The sequence below is a fragment of the Salvelinus alpinus genome, chromosome 20 (assembly GCF_045679555.1).
Source record: "Salvelinus alpinus chromosome 20, SLU_Salpinus.1, whole genome shotgun sequence".
In the NCBI taxonomy this organism is placed as follows: Eukaryota; Metazoa; Chordata; class Actinopteri; order Salmoniformes; family Salmonidae; genus Salvelinus; species Salvelinus alpinus.
The window spans coordinates 42,198,785-42,216,401 of NC_092105.1; the positions used below are offsets into that span (position 1 = coordinate 42,198,785).

At 46.7% G+C, this 17,617-nt stretch overlaps 1 protein-coding gene across 11 annotated transcripts in view; it reads right to left on the reverse strand.

The window, feature by feature from the left end:
* LOC139546930 (protein TANC1-like) overlaps positions 1 to 17,617 on the reverse strand; it is a 303,586-nt gene that overhangs the window by 248,801 nt on the left and 37,168 nt on the right. For 9 of the 11 annotated variants that reach the window (XM_071355905.1, XM_071355909.1, XM_071355906.1 and 6 more), the window contains exon 3: positions 16,088 to 16,169. The exons of the other annotated variants lie outside the window; for them this stretch is intronic. The gene's annotated coding sequence lies outside the window, so the exon portion shown is untranslated. The remainder of the gene's footprint in view (positions 1 to 16,087; positions 16,170 to 17,617) is intronic. 11 annotated transcript variants of the gene reach the window in all.

Consider the following 17,617-nt stretch of genomic DNA (forward strand, 5'->3'; position numbering starts at 1 on the left):
GCACTAAGCCTCCTGTGCGTCTCCAGAGCCCTGTACACACTGTTTCTTCTCCCCCTACTAATCCTGATGTGCTTGCCCTCAGCCCGGTGTCACCAGTGCCGGTACCACGCACCAGGTATAGAGTGGGCTTTGAGAGTCCAGTGTGCCCTGTCCCTGCTCCCCGCACTAGTATGAAGGTGCGTGTCCTTAGCCCGGTGCCTCCAGTTCCGGCACCACGCACCAGGTCTACAGTGCGCCTTATCCGGCCAGAGCCATCCGTCTCCCCAGCGCCATCTGAGCCATCCGTCTCCCGAGCGCCATCTGAGCCATCCGTCTCCCCAGCGCCGTCTGAGCCATCCGTCTACCCAGCGCCATCTGAGCCATCCGTCTCCCCAGCGCCGTCTGAGCCATCCGTCTGCAATGAGCCTGCAAAGCCGCCCGTCTGCCATGAGCCTGCAAAGCCGCCCGTCTGCCATGAGCCTACAGAGCCGTCCGCCAGACAGGAGCCGCTAGAGCCGTCCGCCAGACAGGAGCCGCTAGAGCCGCCCGTCAGACAGGATCTGCCAGAGCCGCCAACCAGACAGGATCTGCCAGAGCCGCCAACCAGACAGGATCTGCCAGAGCCGCCAATCAGACAGGATCTGCCAGAGCCGCCAATCAGACAGGATCTGCCAGAGCCGCCAGCCAGACAGGATCTGCCAGAGCCGCCAGCCAGACAGGATCTGCCAGAGCCGTCAGCGAGCCATGAGCAGCCAGAGCCGTTAGAGAGCCATGAGCAGCCAGAGCCGTCAGCCTGCCATGAGCGTCCAGAGCCGTCAGCCTGCCATGAGCGTCCAGAGCCGTCAGCCTGCCATGAGCGTCCAGAGCCGTCAGCCTGCCATGAGCGTCCAGAGCCGTCAGCCTGCCATGAGCGTCCAGAGCCGTCAGCCTGCCATGAGCGTCCAGAGCCGTCAGTCAGCCATGAGCTGTCCCTCAGCCAGAAGCGGCTAGTAATTCAGAACTGCCCCTCAGTCCAGAGCTGTCTCTCTGTCCGGAGCTGCCCTTCAGTCCGGAGTTGCCCCTCTATCCTGAGCTACCTCTTTATCCTGAGCTACCTCTCTCTCCTAAGCTATCCCTCTGTCCTGAGCTATCCCTATGTCCTGAACTACCTTGTCCCAGAGCTGTCCTTGATTCTGGTGTTGCCCCTAAATTTAGGTGGGGTTATTTGGAGGGTGGTCATTGTGGGGAGGCTAAGGAAGCGGGGATTGATTATGGTGGGGTGGGAACCACGCCCGGAGCCTAAGCCACCACCGTGGTCAGATGCCCACCCAGACCCTCCCCTGGACTTTTTGGTGATGCGTTCGGAGTACGCATCTTGAGGGGGGGGTTATGTCACGTTCCTGACCTGTTTTCTGTTTAGTTTTGTGTGTTAGTTGGTCAGGACGTGAGTTTGGGTGGGCATTCTATGTTGTCTGTTTCTATGTTGGTTTAGGGTTGCCTGGTATGGCTCTCAATTGGAGGCAGGTGTTTGGCGTTCCTCTAATTGAGAGTCATATTTAGGTAGGCTGTTCACAGTGTTTGTTTGTGGGTGGTTGTCTCCTGTGTCAGTGTTTGTCGCACCATACGGGACTGTTACGGTTTGTTCATTTCATGTAGGCTATTTTTCCCTGTTCGTGCGTTCTCGTGTTTATGTATGTTCGTCGTTCAGGTCTGTCTACTTTCGTTTTGTTATTTTGTATCATTATCAAGTATAGTTCGTTTTCGTCTTGTCTTTAATAAATATTATGTGTTCACAACCCGCTGCGCCTTGGTTCCCTCACTACTCCTCCTTTTCGGTAGAAGAGGAGGAGGACCGCCGTTACACTTCTAAAGCCATGACATCAGTTTCTGGAATTTTCCAAGCTGTTTAAAGGCACAGTCAACTTAGTCTATGTAAACTTCTGACCCATTGGAATTGTGATACAGTGAATTATACGTGGAATAATCTGTCTGTGAACAATTGTTGGAAAAATGACTTGTGTCATGGACAAAGAAGTCCTAACCGACTTGCCAAAACTATAGTTTAAAAATATATATATATAAAAAAATAAAAAAGACAGCAATACAAACAATGACATTCATTGTACTGTTGAATGGGATGGCCAATTTAGAGGACAAAACAAAACTTAACTCACACATACACAAAATAAAACAAAATCCTATTAGCTGGTACATGTATAAGAAGACAGCATATAGTCATTACAAGCAGTGTAGTTAAGCCAAAAGTAAATATTGAGTGGAGTACAGCACAGAGTAGCAGCAGATCGTCAACCCAGTTATGAAGCGGGACTAGACCATTTATCCAGTATCGGCTGCCATATTTTGTAAAACACTGGACTTCTATTGGAGGTATTGTATCGAATCTTTTCCATATGTATTACATTCCCTAAATCCCGTAACCACATTTCAAAGGTAGGTACAGTCTCCAATTTCCAAAATTGCAATATGAGCCTTTTGGCTAATAGAGTACAAAGAGAGACAGCTTTCCCATCCTGGTTATTCCCATCAACTGTACCAAACAGAGCGATCAATGGGTCTGGGGCTAGAACTCTATCAAAGGCTTTAGATAAGTAATCAAAAATGAGAGCCCAGTAAGCATGTAACATAGGGCATGTCCAGAATAAGTGGGTCAACGTCCCCTCATCCTGCTTGCACCTCTCACACAGTGGTGAGGTGTCCGGGAATATTTTATGCAGTTTTACTTTTGAGTAATGTAACCTGTGTATCACCTTAAACTGTACAAGGTTGTGTCTGGCATTCACTGAACTGTGGTTTATATTCCTGAGAGCTTCTACCCAGTCCCCATCTGAGATTTCTGAACCAAGTTCTTGTTCCCAAGCCCTTTTAATGGTGTCTGTGGATACCTCTATGTGGGCCTGTAGCACATCATACATTCTAGAGACCGACCCTTTTGAATGGGGTTTGACAAGGATCAAGCTATCTAATGTAGGACTATTTGGCTTCATGCCATACGGTGGGATATGTGTCCTTAAGAAATTCCTGATTTGGAGGTATCTGAAAAAATGTGTTGTTGGCATGTTGAACTTTCCCTGTAATTGTTGAAATGAAGCTAACTGACCATCTATGTATAGATTACCAATTGTTGTGAGCCCCTTCTCCCTCCACTGTGAAAACACCACATCATCCAATGCAGGGTAGAAAGCATGATTCAGGCTAATTGGGCTGTCTATGTAAACAGTGGGTATGTTAAGAAAATACCTAATCTGTTTCCAGATCCTAAGCGTATGACAAATGACTGGATTAGAGTCATAGAGTCACTTTGCACATTCTTCCACTGCAAACCAACCATTCCAGTGTTTTTACTTGCTATATTGTATTTACTTCGCCACCATGGCCTTTTTTATATTTTTATTTATTTATAAATATATTTTGTTTGCCTTTACCTCCCTTATCTCACCTCACTTGCTCACATTGTATATAGACTTATTTTTCACTGTATTATTGACTGTATGTTTGTTTTACTCCATGTGTAACTATGTGTTGTTGTATGTGTTGAACTGCTTTGCTTAATCTTGGCCAGGTCGCAATTGTAAATGAGAACGTGTTCTCAACTTGCCTACCTGGTTAAATAAAGGTGAAAAAAAAAAATATATATATATAAGTGTATTTTTTCACATATGATGGGCTATTAACAAGTGCAGGGAGTGAGGAACGTTGACAGGAGGCCTGCTCAATCAAAAGCCATGAAGGCATATCCTTCTGTCTCATCGCACGTAAACCTTCCCTCCAGAAAGACACAATGTTCAGATTAGCAGCCCAATAATACCGGTTGAAGTGAGGAAGGCCAAAGCCTCTGTAAGGGCTGTCGCTCTCCTCATCCTCGGATGAGGAGAGGAGAGAAGGATCAGTGGACCAATACGCAGCATTAGGGAAATAGGCCATCTCTTTATTTGAAACGACGATGGCAACACGAAACAAAACACTTTCAAATAAACAAAACAAGAAAACGACGTTGACGAAACCTGAACATAAACTTACATAACTAAACGTAAACTCACGGACAGGAAACAGACGACATCAAAATAAACGAACAGCCAAACAGTCCCGTATGGTACATACATTCACGACACAGGAGACAATCACCCACAAACAAACAGTGAGAACACCCTACCTAAATATGACTCTTAATTAGAGGAGAACGCAAAACACCTGCCTCTAATTAAGAGCCATACCAGGCAACCACAACCAACATAGAAACAGATAACATAGACTGCCCACCCAAAACACATGCCCTGACCTAAACACATACAAAAACAACATAAAACAGGTCAGGACCGTTACAGAACCCCCCCCCTCAAGGTGCGAACGCCGGGCGCACCAGCACAAAGTCCAGGGGAGGGTCCGGGTGGGCAGTTGACCACGGTGGTGGCTCCGGCTCTGGACGCTGTCCCCACACCACCATAGTCACTCCCCGCTTCTGTCTTCCCCTCCCAATGACCACCCTAAAACTAACATCCCCTAAATGAACGGCCAGCACCGGGAGAAGGGGCAGCACCGGGACAAGGGGCAGCACCGGGACAAGGGGCAGCACCAGGACAAGGGGCAGCACCGGGACAAGGGGCAGCACCGGGACAAGGGGCAGCACCGGGACAAGGGGCAGCACCGGGACAAGGGGCAGCACCAGGATAAGGGGCAGCACCAGGATAAGGGGCAGCACCAGGATAAGGGGCAGCACCCGGACAAGGGGCAGCACCGGGACAAGGGGCAGCACCGGGACAAGGGGCAGCACCGGGACAAGGGGCAGCACCGGGACAAGGGGCAGCACCGGGACAAGGGGCAGGTCCCGGCTGAGGGACTCTGGCAGGTCCCGGCTGAGGGACTCTGGCAGATCCCGGCTGAGGGACTCTGGCAGATCCCGGCTGAGGGACTCTGGCAGATCCCGGCTGGACGGCTCTGGCAGGTCCTGGCTGGACGGCTCTGGCAGGTCCTGGCTGGACGGCTCTGGCAGATCCTGGCTGGACGGCTCTGGCAGGTCCTGGCTGGACGGCTCTGGCAGGTCCTGGCTGGACGGCTCTGGCAGGTCCTGGCTGGACGGCTCTGGCAGGTCCTGGCAGGACGGCTCTGGCAGGTCATGGCAGGACGGCTCTGGCAGGTCATGGCAGGACGGCTCTGGCAGGTCATGGCAGGACGGCTCTGGCTGGTCATGGCAGGCTGACGGCTCTGGCAGATCCTGTCTGGCTGGCGGCTCTGGCAGATCCTGTCTGGTTGGCGGCTCTGGCAGATCCTGTCTGGTTGGCGGCTCTGGCAGATCCTGTCTGGTTGGCGGCTCTGGCAGATCCTGTCTGGTTGGCGGCTCTGGCAGATCCTGTCTGGTTGGCGGCTCTGGCAGATCCTGTCTGACGGACGGCTCTAGCGGCTCCTGTCTGGCGGGCGGCTCTAGCGGCTCCTGTCTGGCGGACGGCTCTGTAGGCTCATGGCAGACGGGCGGCTTTGCAGGCTCATGGCAGACGGGCGGCTTTGCAGGCTCATTGCAGACGGATGGCTCAGACGGCGCTGGGGAGACGGATGGCTCAGACGGCGCTGGTGAGACGGATGGCTCAGATGGCGCTGGTGAGACGGATGGCTCAGATGGCGCTGGTGAGACGGATGGCTCAGATGGCGCTGGTGAGACGGATGGCTCAGATGGCGCTGGTGAGACGGATGGCTCAGATGGCGCTGGTGAGACGGATGGCTCAGATGGCGCTGGTGAGACGGATGGCTCAGATGGCGCTGGGGAGACGGATGGCTCTGGCCGGATAAGGCGCACTGTAGACCTGGTGCGTAGTGCCGGAACTGGAGGCACCGGGCTAAGGATAAGCACCTTCCTACTAGTGCGGGGAGCAGGGACAGGGCACACTGTACTCTCAAAGCCCACTCTATAACTGATGCGAGGTACCGGCACTGGTGACACCGGGCTGAGGACAAGCACATCAGGATTAGTAGGGGGAGAAGAAACAGTGTGTACAGGGCTCTGGAGACGCACAGGAGGCTTAGTGCGTGGTGCCGGAACTGGAGGCACCGAACTGGATACACGCACTACAGAGAGAGTGCGTGGAGGAGGAACTGGGCTCAGGAGACGCACTGGTAGCCTAGTGCGTAGTGTAGGCACTGTAGGTACTAGGCTGGGGCGGGGAGGTGGCGCCGGAAATACCGGACCGTGGAGGCGTACTGGCACTCTTGAGCATTGAGCCTGCCCAACCTTACCTGGTTGAATACTCCCGGTCGCCCGACCAGTGCGGGGAGGTGGAATAACCCGCACCGGGCTATGTAGGCGAACCGGGGAAACCATGCGTAAGGCAGGTGCCATGTATGCCGGCCCGAGGAGACGCACTGGAGACCAGACGCGTTGAGCCGGCCTCATGACACCTGGCTCAATACCCAATCTAGCCCTCCCAGTGCGGGGAGGTGGAATAACCCGCACTGGGCTATGCACTCGTACAGGAGACACCGTGCGCTCTACTGCGTAACACGGCGCCTGCCCGTACTCCCGCTCTCCACGGTAAGCCTGGGAAGTGGGCGCAGGTCTCCTACCTGCCCTTGGCCCACTACCTTTTAGCCTCCCCCCCCAAGAAATTTTTGGGTGTTACTTACGGGCTTTTGGGGCTTCCGTGCCAGACGCGTTCCCTCATAACTCCGGTTCCTCTCTCCGGTAGCCTCTGCTCTCCTCAGTGCCTCCAGCTGCTCCCATGGGAGGCGATCCCTACCAGCCAGGATCTCCTCCCATGTGTAGCAACCTTTTCCGTCCAAGATATCGTCCCAAGTCCATTGCTCCTTCTTTTCCTGTCCCTTACTCCGTTGAGTTTTCCCTTGCCGCTTGGTCCTAGCGTGGTGGGTGATTCTGTAAGGGCTGTCGCTCTCCTCATCCTCGGATGAGGAGAGGAGAGAAGGATCAGTGGACCAATACGCAGCATTAGGGAAATAGGCCATCTCTTTATTTGAAACGACGATGGCAACACGAAACAAAACACTTTCAAATAAACAAAACAAGAAAACGACGTTGACGAAACCTGAACATAAACTTACATAACTAAACGTAAACTCACGGACAGGAAACAGACGACATCAAAATAAACGAACAGCCAAACAGTCCCGTATGGTACATACATTCACGACACAGGAGACAATCACCCACAAACAAACAGTGAGAACACCCTACCTAAATATGACTCTTAATTAGAGGAGAACGCAAAACACCTGCCTCTAATTAAGAGCCATACCAGGCAACCACAACCAACATAGAAACAGATAACATAGACTGCCCACCCAAAACACATGCCCTGACCTAAACACATACAAAAACAACATAAAACAGGTCAGGACCGTTACAGCCTCCCTCTATCTTGTACTTGCATAAATGCTTCTTTGAAATTCTGGCTGCCTTGTTATCCCATAAAAATGGAGTTACTATTGAATCCAGTTTCTTAAAATAGCTTTGTGGTATTTAAAAAAATTAGACATTGGAAGAGGTAAAGAAACCTGGGTAGGACAACCATTTTAATATCGTTTATACGACCAACCAAGGAAATAGGCAGAGTTTTCCAAAAATCTATATTTTGTTTAAGCTGATATATTTTCATGTCCCAATTCGCTTTCAATAGCTGATCAAGGTCTCTTGTCACTACAATGCCAAGGCTTGTGAACTTGTCCCTCACTGTTCTAAACGGGGTAGATTGCAGAAATTGCATATCCACAGGCCGTGACATTGGCATCAACTCACGTTTTTGCCAGTTTATCTTGTAGCCAGAGAAGGAGCCGAATGTGTTCATCAAGTTAAGTAAGGGTGGAATAGAAGTTTTAGGCTTGGACAAAAACAAAAGAACATCGTCTGCATATAGGGAAATTTTGTGCTGTGTGTCTTTTATTTTAACAGAAGCTATATCGGCACATGCCCGAATGCGAGTAGTAAGGGGTTCCATGGCTATAGCGAAGAGAGCAGGCGAAATAGGGCACCCCTGTCGGCACCCCTTGAACAGGCGGAATGACTGCGACATTTCCTGATTGGTTACCATGGACGCCATTGGGTGTGCATAAATAATTCTTATCCAATTAATAAATTCCTTTCCAAACCTGAAATGCTCCAGAACCGACATCATATACTTCCACTCAATCTGATCAAACGCCTTCTCTGCATCAAGAGCTATAACCACTGCCTCAACCTTATGATCATGATACATTACGTTGAAAAGGCGTCTCAAATTGTAGTATATATGTCGGCCCGGGATAAAACCTGTCTGGTCAGAGTGTATGATGTCGGAAATATATTTTTTCAATCGGTTTGCCAATATCTTTGTCAACACCTTGTTTTCTATGGGGAGTAACGACACGGGGCGATACGACAACATCTCCATGGAATCTCTATCTTTTTTCAAGATCAGTGCTATTGTAGCCTCATACAGTGTTTGCGGGAGTTTGGCATTTTCTTTGGATTGTTTAAATATTCGCAACATAAGTGGAGATAGACTGGCGCAGTACTTCTTATAGAATTCTATTACATATCCATCGGGCCCAGGGGCCTTGCTGTTTGGAAATTGTGCTATCGCTGTGTTAATTTCCTCTAAAGTTATCCCTGCATCGAGTGCAGCAGCTGCCCCCCTGTCTAGTTTAGGAAGTTCTGTCACGAACGACGTAGTGAGGAGACCAAGGCGCAGCGTGATTATAATACATCTTCCTTTTTAATAAAGACGAATACTGAACAAACTATACAAAATGAACGTGACCGCTATAAGAAACGAGTGCAGACATGCAACATCACATAGACAATAACCCACAAAACCAAAATGGAAATGGCAACCTAAATAGGATCCCCAATCAGAGACAACGATAAACAGCTGTCTCTGATTGGGAACCAATCCAGGCCACCATAGACCTACATTACCTAGACAATCCCAAAACCCCATAGATATACAAAAAAACCTAGACAAGCCAAAAACACCCATACCACCCTCGTCACACCCTGACCTAACAAAAATAATAAAGAAAACAAAGATAACTAAGGTCAGGGCGTGACAAGTTCACATTCAGCGAGAAAGCGTTCCATAGTTTGTGGATCAGTAGCATCGCATTTTGATTGGTATAGCTCTGAGTAAAACTGCGCAAAGCATTTATTAATATCCTGCGGATCTGTTACTATTTTACCCTTCTTGTCTTTTATTTTGTGAATAGCTCTAGATGCCTGTACATGCCTTGCTGTCTTGCTAATAATTTATGTGGTTTGTCACCCAGTTCAAAATAACTTTGTTGCGTTGCAAGTAAAGAGCCCACACGTTTCGAAAGGATGGTATTGTATTCATATTTGATCTTCTCAAGGACTGTATACGAGGAATTCGTCCTAAAAACATTCTCCTGTTCCCCTAACTCTCTTTCAATTTCTCTCAGCCTAGTATTAGCACGTTTCTTCCTCTCTGATGTATAAGAAATCATGTAACCTCTAATCACAGCCTTTAGAGATTCCCAAAGGGTGGAGTCGTCCACATCCCCCGTGTCGTTAGTTCCGGGGAAAAAGGCAATCTGCTCCTTCAAATACTGACAAAAAGCCTCATCTTTCAACAGGTATGCGTCTAAGCGCCACGGTCACCGACCTGTCGACATATTGTCGAGTTTCAGCACCATGGACAGAGGAGAGTGGTCCGTAATTAGAATAGAGTGATAGGTAACCGACTCAGCTGCTGAAATTAGTTTGGAGTCCAACAAAAAATGGTCAATTCTGGAATATGATTTATGAACTGATGAAAAGAAAGAATAATCCCTGTCTGTTGGGTTCGTCAGTCTCCAAATATCGACAATGTTAAGGTTTGTCATCAATATATTTAGACAGACACTGGCATTTGATTGTTGAAGTGACCTTGATAGCTGTTTAAAAGAGGATCTAAAAGAGGATCTAACGTACAGTTAAAGTCACCTCCAACAATAACACTTGTATCCGAGATATTTGGTATGGCCTTAAATACCCTTTGAAAAAATAATGGATCATCGAAGTTGGGTCCATATAAATTGACCAAGGTTATTGGTTTCGAATTCAGTGTACCAGCCACAATAATATAACGACCATTAGGATCTGAAATCGAGGATGAGTAAACAAAAGGAATGTTTTTCCTTATCAGGATTGCTACCCCTCTCGCTTTTGCATCAAAGTTAGACTGGTATATCTGACCGATCCAGCCGACTCGTAGCTTGGCCTGAGCGGAGTGTTTAATATGAGTTTCTTGAAGAAGCACTATGTCAGCACCCAGTGATTTAAGATGAGGAAAAACCTTAGCTCGTTTCACGACATGCCCTAACAGTGCCATTACAGTTCCAGCTGACTATCTTTATTCCACCTGGTCTACTCTGTGCTCTGTCACTATGTGGCATTTCTTATTTTAGAGCAAATTGTTGCTGTCATACAAAACCCAGAAGAAAAACGGCCCGCCATGCGGGAGCTTGTCATGCCACCTGTATTAATAAACGTGAACATAAAACACAGACCCCATCCCCCCTCCCGTCCCTCCACCCGTCCCTTTACTGAGTGACTTCCCCAAACGAAGCACTCCTTGGCTAACACACAAACCTTAGGGTGTCTAGACATACAGCTTGAACTAACTCGTCGTCTATAGATGCTCCGCATATAAACTAATATTAAATACCACTTAACTCTCACGTTAGGGGGTGAGTGGCGCTAAAACATGATATGCTAAACAATTCTATATTAGCCACAATATCTCACCTGTCATATAAGTCCCAATTTCTGATCTTCTGATCGAAAAGACATAGGCCGGAAATTCAAACACATTCCTGGCCTGTATTTGGCCATTTCGCCGGCTGACACAGCCGTTCTGTATCCTCAGCCAGGGAGCTTGCTTGTCAAGAACAGATCGGCCTCTTTTGGGTTGTCAAACGTACGTGTTGATCCCTCGACTGTCACCTTAAACCGGGCTGGGAAGAGGAATCCATATCGGAAGTTGGCTGCCCTGCATTTGTTGCGTTCTCATCATACTCTTTCCGTTGGTTCCTCACCTCCAAGGTAAGATCTGGGTAGAAAGACTCCCTGGCTCCGTTGTAGTTAAGGGGGAACTTTTGACTAGCCAGCTTGAGGATGAGATCCCTGGTCTGGGGATAGTGCAGCCGTACAATGAATGGCCTTGGTGGCCCGCCCTTGGCCGGCTTCGTTGCCTGAGATCTGTGTGCGCGGTCAATCAGGATGGCCGTTTTGAAGTGTTCACTCCCCAGCAATGCCAGTATCAGCTCAGAGACAAATTCAGTGGGTTTCCCTTTCTCAGTATCCCCCTGGATCCCACATATTCGGATGTTCTGGCGTCTTGAATGCGACTCGAGCATTTCCAGTCGGGCTTTCAGGGTTTTGTTGTCATTTTTGAGCGTTGCGCACTGTTTCTCTATGTCCTGTAGCCTGGCCTCGTGATCGACTGTCGTCTGCTCAACCTCATGCACCCTTCCCTTAGTTGCCTTCACAGTTTCAGCCAAAGTCCCAATACTCTTTGAGATATCAGCCAACCTTGTGTCCACCCTCTTGCTTAGTGAGTTTATGGCAGCAAGTATGTCACTTTGAGTAGGATCTGTGGGGAACTCTTGGAAGCTAGCCTCTTCAGCTAACTCCTCGTGGGTCGGCGACGTTGAAATTGGTTCGTTGTCTATCTCATTCAAATTATCTTGTTTAGCGCCCCCTTTTTTGGTGCCTTTTCCCTTTGTCATATTTGTTTGAAGTTATAGGTTGTGAGAGGTTAAGATAAATACTAATTTGTTTCAAAATAGAGCGGAGCTCTAGCAAAGCACGTCTACTACATAGCACGCTCTCTAGCGCCCCCAAACTATAGTTTGTTAACAAGAAATGTGTGGAGTGGTTGAAAAAATGTATGACTCCAACCTAAGTGTATGTAAACTTCCGACTTGTATGTATGTAAACTTCCGTCAACTGTACTATACTAGCATTTCGGTTAACAAAGTTAACCGAATGTGGTTAGACCTTTGAAGTAGCCTACACAACCCTGTCACATGGAGAGGTCTGACATCAATGTCTTCTTAATGCCTGCATAGGCTAATTCAAGTTGTGTGCAAACTTTTTCTGCCCTGCAGATTGCACACAGGTCACACCATGACCATGATAGGATGCATCCATCTTAAAGCCACATGACTGGTGGTGTAATGGGAGGATTTAGGCTAGAACTGTTATAATACAAAATAGTTTAACTGTAGGAGTTCCTGTCTGGCGCCACTTATGTTGCATGTCTATGTACGGTAGTTTACCTTGGAAATAAACACGCTTGGAGCAGTGTGTTCTTATAGACGGGTTGGATGTTTAGCAACAAAACCGATGTGTGCGCAACTATGGGGCAAAATGGGTTGGCTTAGATTGTTGATATAGCATTACATTTGTTGGTTAGCTAGCTAGCAATTTTTTGTCATATTAGCATAGACAAGACATCAGTCAAAACACCAAAACAAGACATGGTATCAAGAACAAGATCAAACAAGCTGAAACGAGCCACTTATGATTCACCACATGCAGTTTCTTGTCATTGTTGATAGCTACCTGGCCATACAGAGCCATAACATCACAAGGCCTTCTGCCCATTCGAAGTGTGCTCATCGTTTTCATGACATTGTCAGCTAACCAATTATAAACTTTGGAAGATACTGAGAAAATAGCCTGACATTCTCTGAGATCGTATGATTATTCACCTTGCCTTTAGGGCAGAAATTTGGTCATGCTGTCACAAGCAGATTCAAATACAATTTACAGCAGTGACTAGGGGCAAGTAACCCAATTTTTCTTCTAGAATGAATGTCCACATTGCTTATGTTGAAATCAAAAAAGATGACAAGTCTAATCTACTCATTAGCGAGCTCGTATTTTACCCAGGAGAACTGTTATTGAAAAGAGTTCCAATTTTCAGATCATTTTGAGAGAAAGCTGACTCCATACTGCTAATGTGATTTTTGGGGCATAAACTTCCACCTTGAAATTGTCACTGCGTAGTCCGCAGTCAAGAGTGTGAGATTTTGTTCCCTATCCAAGCTTCCCAACATCACTGAAGAGTTGAGACATGTTTTTGAAGGCCGATCATTACTCAGAATTTACAGTTGTACCTGGGGCTGTGGAGTCAACCTGACATGTCTATCCTTTAGACATTGGCAGACAAGACATTGCTCATCCCTCCCTTACCCAACATGCTACACCTCACCTCGTTCATCAGTTAAACAACATTACCTTACACATGGCCTCCATAGAAAAACACATTTCACATCAGAGATTACCATCTCTCTTCATGAGGAGCCAAAGTGTTTCAAAAAAGATCTGCCTCAAATATCAGCAGTGAGCTCATGAAGGCCTAGTTCACATATATCTAGATCTTGTAAACTGATCTGATTGTGAGAATGATATCTAGCTATGAGTTACTAGTTGCCAGCCTCAGCCTGCCCACATCTATTTAAAATCTGTATCAGGTTTATTGTATTGAACATCACTTGACTAGGAACACTCTCAAACCGAACAAAAATCCATTAATATGTTACGAATCGCTGATTAACTAATTTCTTGCTCATATTATATTCTACCTTCCGAAAATACCTCATCTTTTGTGACAACTGATGTGTCCTCTCCTTCAGTGTCGAACTAAGCATGTAACTGTGTTGACAGTCACTTAACTACATGTCATTTTGCATGCCGAACAACCCCAGGCAATATCAGTAGCCAGGTCAAACTGCGGACTGTGCCCAGCTTTGCACGCTGATCAATGTGAGGTAGGCGGCCTGCACATCTGCCCTGCACCTTCAGCATTCAAATGCTAAAATGGCTTGCGCTATATTATGCTTTATTAGTTGAATGACAACCTATGTAATTTCAGGGTAGGGATAGGCATTTAATATGATTTCACAATTTTTGGGGATATCTGGATAGTCGAAATACATGTTATAGTCAAAATACATGTGTTTTAAATGACTTTTTTTCTTCAATGGAGACTTGCCTGCTTGACTCGAGAGCGCTGGTGCGCTGCGCTGCGCTCTGCTTGTTTCAGCAAAAGAGTGGGGAGTGGCGAGAGAGGAGTAGTGTGCGTGTGTGTGTGTGACAGTCTGTGTGTGGTGTGTGTGTGTGTGTGTGTGTGTGTGTGTGTGTGTGTGTGTGTGTGTGTGTGTGTGTGTGTGTGTGTGTGTGTGTGTGTGTGTGTGTGTGTGTGTGTGTGTGTGTGTGTGTGTGTGTGTGTGTGTGTGACAGTCTGTGTGTGTGGCACAGAGGGTGAGAGAGAAAGTTGAAAGAAAGTAGCCAAACTGACTCGACTAGTATATATATATAAGTATATATATAACCTATGGCTGCAACAAGTTTGTCTATAAAACCATCTGCTAGTGCCTGTCTTGACTACATCAAATCGTTGTAAAGAAGCTAGCTAGATTACTACCCACCACTGCGACCTGTATGCTCTCGTTGGCTGGTCCTCGCTTCATATTCGTCGCCAAACCCACTGGCTCCAGGGCCTCTATAAGGCTTTGCTAGGTAAAGCTCCGCCTTATCTCAGCTCACTGGTCACCATAGCAACACCCACCCGTAGCACTCGCTCCAGCAGGTATATTTCACTGGTCATCCCCAAAGCCAACACCTGCTTTGGCCGCCTTTCCTTCCAGTTCTCTGCTGCCAATGACTGGAACGAATTGCAAAAAATCACTGAAGTTGGAGACTTATATCTCCCTCACTAACTTTAAGCGTCAGCTGTCAGAGCAGCTTACCGATCGCTGCAGCTGTACACAGCCTATCTGTAAATAGCCCATCCAACCAACTACCTACCTCATCCCCGTATTTGTTTTTGTTTTTCTGCTCTTTTGCACACCAGTATTTCTACTTGCACATCCTCATCTGCACATATATCACTCCAGTGTAAATTGCTAAATTGTAATTACTTCGCCACTATTTATTGCCTTACCTCCTTACTTTATTTGCTCACACTGTATACAGATTTTTCTATTGTGTTATTGACTGTACGTTTGTTTATCGCATGTGTAACTCTGTGTTGTTGTTTTTGTCGCACTGCTTTGCTTTATCTTGGCCAGGTCGCAATATTAATAAAGGTGAAATATTGTTTTTTTTTACGTAAATACAGTAGTCAGCTAAGTTAGCCAGCTAGCTAGCTAAAGTAGCAAGGCTAATTGAGGCTATTTTGCTGTGCTCCCTCCCGTCCTTGTCTACAACAACATCCTACCGGTTGGTTGATCATTGTAGCCTACTCCTCATTTAGCCAACTTCATTCCGTCATTTTTATTTCATTTTGCATTGATTAGAAATTTCCCACTTCGGCCTCCCGGGTGGCGCAGTGGTTTAGGGCACTGCATCGCAGTGCTAGCTGCGCCACCAGAGTCTCTGGGTTCGCGCCCAGGCTCTGTCGCAGCCGGCCGCGACCGGGAGGTCCGTGGGGCGACGCACAATTGGGCTAGCGTCGTCCGGGTTAGGGAGGGTTTGGCCGGTAGGGATATCCTTGTCTCATCGCGCTCCAGCGACTCCTGTGGCGGGCCGGGCGCAGTGCGCGCTAACCAAGGGGGCCACGTGCACGGTGTTTCCTCCGACACATTGGTGCGGCTGGCTTCCGGGTTGGAGGCGCGCTGTGTTAAGAAGCTTGGTTGGGTTGTGCTTCGGAGGACGCGTGGCTTTCGACCTCCGTCTCTCCCGAGCCCGTACGGGAGTTGTAGCGATGAGACAAGATAGTAATTACTAGCGATTGGATACCACGAAAATTGGGGAGAAAAGGGGTTAAAAATTATTTAAAAAAAATGTAAAATAAAATTTTAAAAAAGAAATCTCCCACTTCACTTGCTACACATGGAATCCTTTTGATTGACCGACAATAACAACAAGCTACGATAACAACAAGTTACACGTGTGAAACGTGTATAGGCTACCAGTGCCTTTTTTATGGTGCACACTCATAAAAACTGTCATAAAATAGTTGTTTTATTAAAAAGTTGAATGTTATGGTCTATCCTTGTAGGCTACGTAGCAATGTCACACAGATCATTTAATTGAATTTTAGACAAAGCATTTTCATTGTTCAAAAAGCCACAAAAAAAATATCTAAAAAATTAATACTCTCCCAAGTAATCAAATACTAACTTCTATTCGGATATTTGAATAACCGTGTCCATCTCCATTTCAGGTGTTGTGTTAACGCTGGATTCTGATTCTGCTTTTTTTCCTGCAGAAAAGGAAAGATAAAATGCAAATAAACGCATTTTGTAAACGCAGATCTAAAATGGTTCTTATTGCAAATTCTGCTCGGCTTTAGTAAGGGTTCGCTCCAAATCATGAATGTAAAAGGACTAATTTCGTGCTTCAGTTGCACTTCTTCAACTCAGATGAAATATCTTTGCTCTTGTCATTGGATCACCAGATAGCTGATGTGTAGGCTACTTTTCTCCAGTGTAGTTTTCTCCAGTAGCAGATTAAAATGCTAGATTCATTTCAAGCAAAACATTAGGAAATGTAGCTGGCTACATTCTTTCTATGATAAACATTGGAAATATGGCCATGCATCGTTTTTACCTTTTCATTGTAAGCTAAAGGACTTACAGTGCCTTCAGAAAGTCTTTATACCCCTTCACTTTTTCCACATATAGTTGTGTTACAGCCTGAATTCAAAATACACACAATACCCCATAGTTACAAAGTGAAAACATAATTTTAGAATGTATTTAAAATGAAATACAGAAATATCTCATTTCAAATCAAATCAAATTGTATTGGTCACATACACATGGTTAGCAGATGTTAATGCGAGTGTAGCGAAATGCTTGTGCTTCTAGTTCCAACAGTGCAGTAATATCTAAAAAGTCATCTAACAATTCCCCAACAACTACCTAATACACACAAATCTAAAGGGGTGATTGAGAATATGTACATATAGTATATGGATGAGTGATGGCCGAGCGGCATAGGCAAGGCGCAATAGATGGTATAAAATACAGCATATACATGTTATATGAGTAATGTAAGATATGTAAACATTATTAAAGTGGCATTATTTAAAGTGGCATTTATTAAAGTGTTCAGTGATTGGGTCTCAATGTAGGCAGCAGCCTCTCTGAGTTAGTGATAGTTGCTTAACATTCTGATGACCTTGAGATAGAAGCTGTTTTTCAATCTCTCGGTCCCAGCTTTGATGCACCTGTACTGACCTCGCCTTCTGGATGATAGCGGTGTGAACAGGCAGTGGCTCGGGTGGTTATTGTCCTTGATGATCTTTTTGGCCTTCCTGTGACATCGGGTGCTGTAGGTGTCATGGAGGGCAGGTAGTTTGCCCTAGGTGATGCGCTGTGCAGACTGTACCACCCTCTGGAGAGCCTTGCGGTTGAGGGCTGTGCAGTTGCCGTACCAGGCTGTGATACAGCCCGACAGGATGCTCTCGATTATGCATCTGTAAAAGTTTGTCAGGGTTTTGGATGACAAGCCAAATTTCTTCAGCCTCCTGAGGTTGAAGAGGCACTGTTGCACCTTCTTCACCACACTGTCTGTGTGGGTGGACCATTTCAGTTTGTCTGGAACTTAAAACTTTCCACCTTCTCCACTGCTGTCCCTTTGATGTGGATAGAGGGGTGCTCCCTCTGCTGTTTCCTGAAGTCCACGATCATCTCCGTTGAGTGAGAG